This window comes from Austrofundulus limnaeus, unplaced genomic scaffold, assembly GCF_001266775.1.
Source record: "Austrofundulus limnaeus strain Quisiro unplaced genomic scaffold, Austrofundulus_limnaeus-1.0 Scaffold96, whole genome shotgun sequence".
In the NCBI taxonomy this organism is placed as follows: domain Eukaryota; kingdom Metazoa; phylum Chordata; class Actinopteri; order Cyprinodontiformes; family Rivulidae; genus Austrofundulus; species Austrofundulus limnaeus.
This window is the reverse complement of record NW_013952498.1, coordinates 103,760-110,720: the sequence shown is the minus strand read 5'-3', so window position 1 is coordinate 110,720 and position 6,961 is coordinate 103,760.

Here is a 6,961-nt window from a genome sequence, read left to right as displayed (position 1 = left end):
ACAGTTATTACATCCACATGATTAACAGTTATTACATCCACATGGACGCAGTTAATAAAAGGACGCACAAAGTTGTACCAAAAATACATTTAACAGGAACAGATTCAGCCTTACTGGAGGATCTAAAAAATAGTGTAACATGCAGAGCTTTTATTTATAAACAGATAGAATTTTCTGATGACGAGTGGCTCATCAGTCATTTTCAGGAATAATCCTTTATCAGTTTGGCACTGCGGTGCTCTGTGCGACACAGCGAGGATCCGGTGCACCACGCGTGAACGTGCAGCAGCAGTGATTGAACAGGGGTTCCACAGGAGCTTTCCAGAGGGAGCTGGCAGACCCATCAGGACTGTGTCAGTCCAGTCCACCCAAAGCAGAGTGATGCCCAATGGAATCATCTCATCCATCTGATTCTAAAGGCTGAGTTATGGTCGCGCTCTGGAGCTTGCACCCTCGCCGGCACTGGAGGTGTTTCGCGTTTGTTATTGTGGATTTCTCCAAAATGACATGTGGAAGTACACTTTACAACTTGTGAAAATGCTGTAAGTAGGAGAGCAAAAGTTTGACAGACAAACAGATTGCACACAAAGGCTGCGGTGCACGCAGTGTTTGTGTTGACTCTCCAACATCACGTCACTTCATGTGAACTCTACTGAGATGCAGAGACTCGTTTCTTCATATCAGCTATGAAATAAACAAAGATCTATGTTCTTCCAAACATTTAAGTTCCTCTGTGTTTACAGTAATTATGGCAATAAACTCGTGCACAAAGTTAATATTTTCAGACTCAGAATGGATGGATGAGCCAGTTGTGCAACACAGCAGCGTGCACACACACACACACCAACACACACTCACTCGTTCTTTGCGTGATAAACATATTTTACTCTTTTTTTACTTAGGATTTTTTTTCTCACTCACATTATATTTAATTCATTATTTTTATGACATTAGAAATCATTTCTGATCGCGCAGGGATCACTCAAACATGTCCTTCACACATGCAGGAAGTAATTTGTATCTGTTTAACATATGTTAATGAAGGCATGTCAGGGGAGGTGTCTTACCTGCGCTCAGTTCCACGTTAATTGTGATGTACAAAAGAAATGTGTGGATTCAGGCGTACGCACGGTTTGATACATCTGGATTTTTTTGTGCGTACGCCGTTTTCTGGATTTGACCGTACATCACGTTTCAGTAAGAAATCCACACAAGTCTTTGTACATGAGGCCCCTGGTGAGGACCCACTGCTCCTTATGGGAACAAAAGTCCAGTCCCCTTTGAGGGAAATACTGTTGGTGGGTAAGAGTTAGGACTAACATGTGAATTGAGTTTAGATTGGATTTGGGGTCAGGTATGTACTAGGGTGGTTAGGTTTAGGGTCAGGGGTCGGAGTTAGGCTGTAAAAATGAATGGTAAATGAATGGAAGTCAATGCAAAGTCCCCATGAGGATAGAACAAAAATGTGTGTAAATGTATGACAGTCAATTAGAAAATCAATTGTTGGTATACAAACACATACAGACAAACCCAAGAATAAACAAAATAGATTATGTGATTGTGAAACAGTTATTGTAACTGATTTCTTTGTACAGGTTAAGTTAAGGTGCACAGTGTTTCAATTCAGAAAATGAGCAATGATTTAAAAAAACAGTTTGTTTATCATTTCCATTATAGTTTTTAAATATTACAGTAAAGAAAAACACATTTTCTTGAAGTTTTTGCAACTTTTTATCTATTTCCTGTTCAGCGCCCGTCTGTTCTCTTTGCCACCTCTCAATCTGTCAGATAGCCACGCCCACTTTTACCCTTTTCCATTCAGCATCGACTCCAGTGTCTCCATGTTCACCTTTTGTCTTTATCCTATATATTCAGTCCATGTCTCACTACTCTCCAGCAATGAATTGTTGGCAATCTGCCAGTCAGGTTTGCTTTTGTCACGTTTCCTCTTGCCTCCCTGTGATCACCTGTCTTTGTAAGATTCAGCCTTTGTTTTCTATTACAGAAAAGTTTGTTTATTTATTTATTTATTTACTTTTTGAGCTCCTCGAGTCCTCATCTTTATTCTGGGTCCAGTCCTACACAAACCTTGACAATTTTGTCTACAGAGTTTAGTGAAGCTACACACAGTGGATGACTGGGACATTTGACAACAGAGCCACTGGCCAGTGCTCATACTGCCTTCAAAACAACCAAAACAAATTCTCTTGTGTCTCTGCCTTCAAAGGTGACATCAAAAGGAAGGAAGACACGGAGACAAAGGAAGGCGAAAATGAAAGACAAGGACTCTAAATGTGCTGAGGCTTGGTTTTATTACAGGGAGTTGAAAGCGTTCCTCTTGGCAGCAAAAACATGATGAAATCTCTCTGACAGATATGATGAAATGTGCAGCATTATTTAGAAAACAGAAAATAAAACCACACATGTTAAAAAGCAATTAAGTGGAGCTGAATAATATTAGCTTGCTACACAATGACAAATAAATGGAAATGTTCATATTACGCTGTGAAATTATCATCAAATTCTTTGTGTGACCTTTTCCAAGCTAATTATAACTTCACAACTGTTGTAGCAAAGCCTAGATAATTGGGGCAGGGGCTGTTTCTAAACAATGTTATTGGCATTAAAAATTAGAAAGAAAATCAACATTCTGCTTGGCAGAAAGGCTGATTGTGTTTACCAGCTCTCAATTTACAATAACAGCTGGGGTGTACCATCTCACAGCTTCATATAATCAACACACATACACAAGCAGAAAAAATTAAACCTTTGCCAGCATACATTTAACAATGCATCATTTGCAAATTCTAGAAAAGTTTGTCAGATTTCTCAAATGCTGGTAAAACATTGTTCTGTAATTTCAAATCACTGCCTGTCACCACAAAAAATAAGCAATAATGTACTTGTGTGTGTACCTTTTGGTCTCGGTCAGACAGAATTTGCAGGGGGTTAGGGGATTATGATCCCCACAATAATTTGATCCAGTCAATAAAATGACATCATTTGCTCTAACACAATAGAAATGAACTGGTTAAATACACAGCTGCAACTCAAAAAGAAAAAAAAATAAGTAGGTCCTCTGGATGGTTCTTCTTTAATGAACATTTCTTCTCTCCTCCAAGAGACCTTCAGTCTGAGAGTTTCAGGTGAACTCAGCCTTAAAAGCACTGCCTCCACATGGACAAATAGGTTAGTCACAGAGAGGGCCATCAACTAACAATAGGCTTGATTAGCTCTGTTTAGTCACAGCTGCAACTCTCTTGTTGCCTTTAAGTAACTTTGGCCTGATTTAAAAATTTACTGTGTCATTTTAACATAAGTGCTGAAAATGGCATGCAGGGTTTAAGTCTGCTCTTATATCACATCATGACTGTATTTGTTGAACCGTGATGTAATTTTTTTCAAGCCAAATTGTAGTGCACCAGGTAAATGCATACTCTTGTAAAATTGAGAAATTTAGGTGTGTCGTATAAAACATCCTAAAAATGTCAAATTTTTGTTACTGTTGGAAAAAATGAGGAAGAAAGTAAGGCTTTTTCTTAATTGATAAACTGGCGTGGAACAGAAAAGGTGCAGAGAAAATACAAAGAAAACAGGAAAGTTAAGTAAATCACAGTAAAATCATTACAATGTATTTTAATCTCAAACTACCCTGAATCGGTTTACAAAAATGATCCAATAAATAAGCGTAACCCCTCCAATGGTAGACCTCAAGTTATGCCTTTGGTCTCTTTCAGCAAAATATCTAATGAGCAATTGAATAGATTTTATTATACCTTCATGAAGTACATCTGTTTAATCATCAGTTTAACTTCGGTGAACCTGATTCAAGATGGCCCCAAAGTAAATCTTTCCTTCTACAACATACAACAAACTATCACCACACTGTTCTTTAGATTGTTCTTTTTATGTACAGTGCCCTGAGACAACGCATGTTGTGACTTGGCGCTAAATAAATAAACTTGAACTGGAACTTGAACTCTTCATTTTCTTTCCTCTTTTTCCAAACACAGGGTTGTGTGTAGCTGGTGTTTTTTGTTTTTTTCAGCAAACACTAGATGAGCAGTGGAGGGACACCCTGAACTGGTCATGAGTCCACGTTTTAAGTGTTTTTGAACTCTTAGGCCAACATTGTAAATAAGAAACTGTTCTTAATGTTTTGCCTGTTGAATTAAAGGTTAAAAACAATTTTTTAAAAAAATCACAGAGATGTATAAAAACACAAGATTTTGTTTTGTTGGAGAAAACTGGAGTACCCGGCAAAATAAAATAATTTAAAAGAAAACTATGATTGGAATTGATACTGCTTCTTAGATATCAATAGGTTTGTTGTACTGTGTTTCTATTATCTTTTAAATCTGTTATTGCTTTGGCTGCAGCTAAATAATTTCCCAGTCTGGGATTAATAAAGTCCATCTGCTTAGCAGACACAAAAATGACTGTATCAGACATTTCTACAAACATTGAGTTAAAACTTGGTGTTCTAGTAGCTAAGAGGCATCTTCAGCTCATCTTCTGAGCACTAACAATGTGTCACCGCTTTGTTTCAAACTTGAAGCAAGACACAAACAACCAAAGTCAAAATGGCTGCAGCAGCTAACAGTTAGCTGCTAACCATCATCTGTTACTTTTTCAGATACTAATCCAACATTTGGTGAAGTCATGATTACTGTCATTGTTTTCCACATAACATTCGGCTGCTAAAGTTCATTTATATCAGAACCAAGTGTCAAACTGGACTCCCATCCATTATTCTGCAGCAGTGAAGTCTTAGGGATGGGTTTCTGCTCCCTATCCTCAGTGACTGCTACAGCAATTAAAAAGTTGTAACGTATTTTAGTGCTACTTGTTTTAGTCGAGCTTTTTTTATGAGCTAAGACCAGCAGTTTGCCTTTTGAGATTTTAAGCACAGCTAACAAATGTTTTAGAAATTTTAATTACATGAGGTAATGATCTGTAATGCAACATTTGCATGCAAGACTAATATTAAAACTCTTCACAACACCTCATCTTAGACTGTGGAATTTTCCTATTGTGTTTTAAGTGAATACTTAAAATGTTAAGGCATTTTCAAATTCTGAAAACAAGTTTAAATGAAAGTTTGGGTCCTTCAGAAAATCCTTTAAAAATGTTTTTTTCTGTTAAGAGTTATTGGTTTTAAGAGTGTCTGTATGTATTGGTGGAGCAGATTGAACTTCATAGTTTTGGCTTCCAAGTTCTCAGCCAGATGTTTACACTAAAAGAAAATTAACCATTCTTCTCACTGTCTGACATTTAATGGTTCAGGATCAGTGCTTTTCAGTAGGTTTGTGTTTTGAGTTGTATTTCTGTATTTAGTTTAATTTAATTTTTTTTTTGTTTCCAGCCACTCAGTGAGTCCCTCTCCTCAGGCCTGCCATGCCCACTCTCTTTTCTGCACCTGTTTCATAAGCTCAGCTGTTTTCCATCTCCTCATTTAGCCTCAGACCATAAAATGTCTCAGTCTGCATTCATTCAATTCCCCAGAGGAGCATTATACATTATCATGATCCTTCCAGTTCTTATTTTGTGCCACTCCGTGTCTGTGCCTGACTTTTGTTAGTTTTGCTGCCTCATCAGTCTTTTTGTTTAGTTTTATAATGGCAAGTTTTGTTTTTGAGATCTTTGTGTTCAGTCGGCATTCTTGGGTCAAACCTCCTGCTTACTGTGAAGTACAGAGTGGGTCATAAAGAGCTTTATTGTGTCTGTGGATTTGGAAAAAGCAAGTGAGAGTGCTGCAGGAGGACATTTACTCAGTTTTTTTTAATTTATAGTGAATTAGTTGGGATGGAGTTAATATGACTCAATGTAATAACACTAAACTCACTCCTATCTTATTCTGGTGAATGTGTGTTATCTGACTGCAATTCTTTACATTCCTTTAAGAAAAAGTTTGGTCAATCCACCTTTTCCGAATAAACATTAGAGTTTAGAGACGTTTGTCAAGGTGACTGGCTGACTCCTGAGTTATGGAAAGCAGTCTAAACTTCTCCACATTGCTGAGATTCAGAAATGAGTGACATTGTGTCATGTAGCTCTGCAGGCAGATTGGCTGTCTCACTCCATGCCAGCCGTACAGTGGCAGATTGATGCTGCTAAACCAGACAAGACGATGGGATTGGGGTGTGTATGTCAGGGAGAAAAAGGATGTTGCCTGCTGCATTTGCTAGTGTGTGTGTTTGGTGTGATTTGCATGCAGGTCATGATGACCCTCTCCTCTCATCTGAGATTCTCATTAATTCAAAGACCTGCAAATGTGTATATACACACACACACCTACACACACCAGTCTTTACATAGGCCATCACATTCTACTCACAACACTCTGCCCCTTCAATCTCTCTTTCTTTATCTTTCTTTTTCCATGCTGACTCTCCACCCCTGTCTCCACACATATGCAATCACAGTTTCTCTCTCCTCTTTCCACCTCTCCCTCCTTTCCAGTTCTTTTCCTACTTTTTCTTCTGTTTGTCTCTCACATGTCTAATTGGAGTAAACACAGTGCAGGTTACCATGCCAACACCACATTGTGGCACTTTGTCATTATGTCCCCAATTTTGTGACACTACCTCATGCCCTGTGTGGGAAGAACCCCCGTTGACCTTATTATGGGTGTGTAATGTCGTAACGTAATGACTCATTAATTCCTTGTTTAATCTCAGGTCATACTGACATAGGTCTCACCTGAATTATTAACAAATTAACCCTGCTTTTTCGTTTGAACCCATTCTTGGTCACTCATGGTGATACCAGCTGACAGTGCTGATGGGCAGCATTCAATAGGTCAAAGATGGATTCATACCAGACATTAGAAATGTTTCATCTTTGTAAAGTCTACCAGAGTGCAGTGTAGGGTGTCACCTCGAGTGAAATAATCAAGGAAACTGTTTTGAACCTCAGACCTCTGATGGGCCTTTAAAGAGACAAAAACTCTGTTCCACTT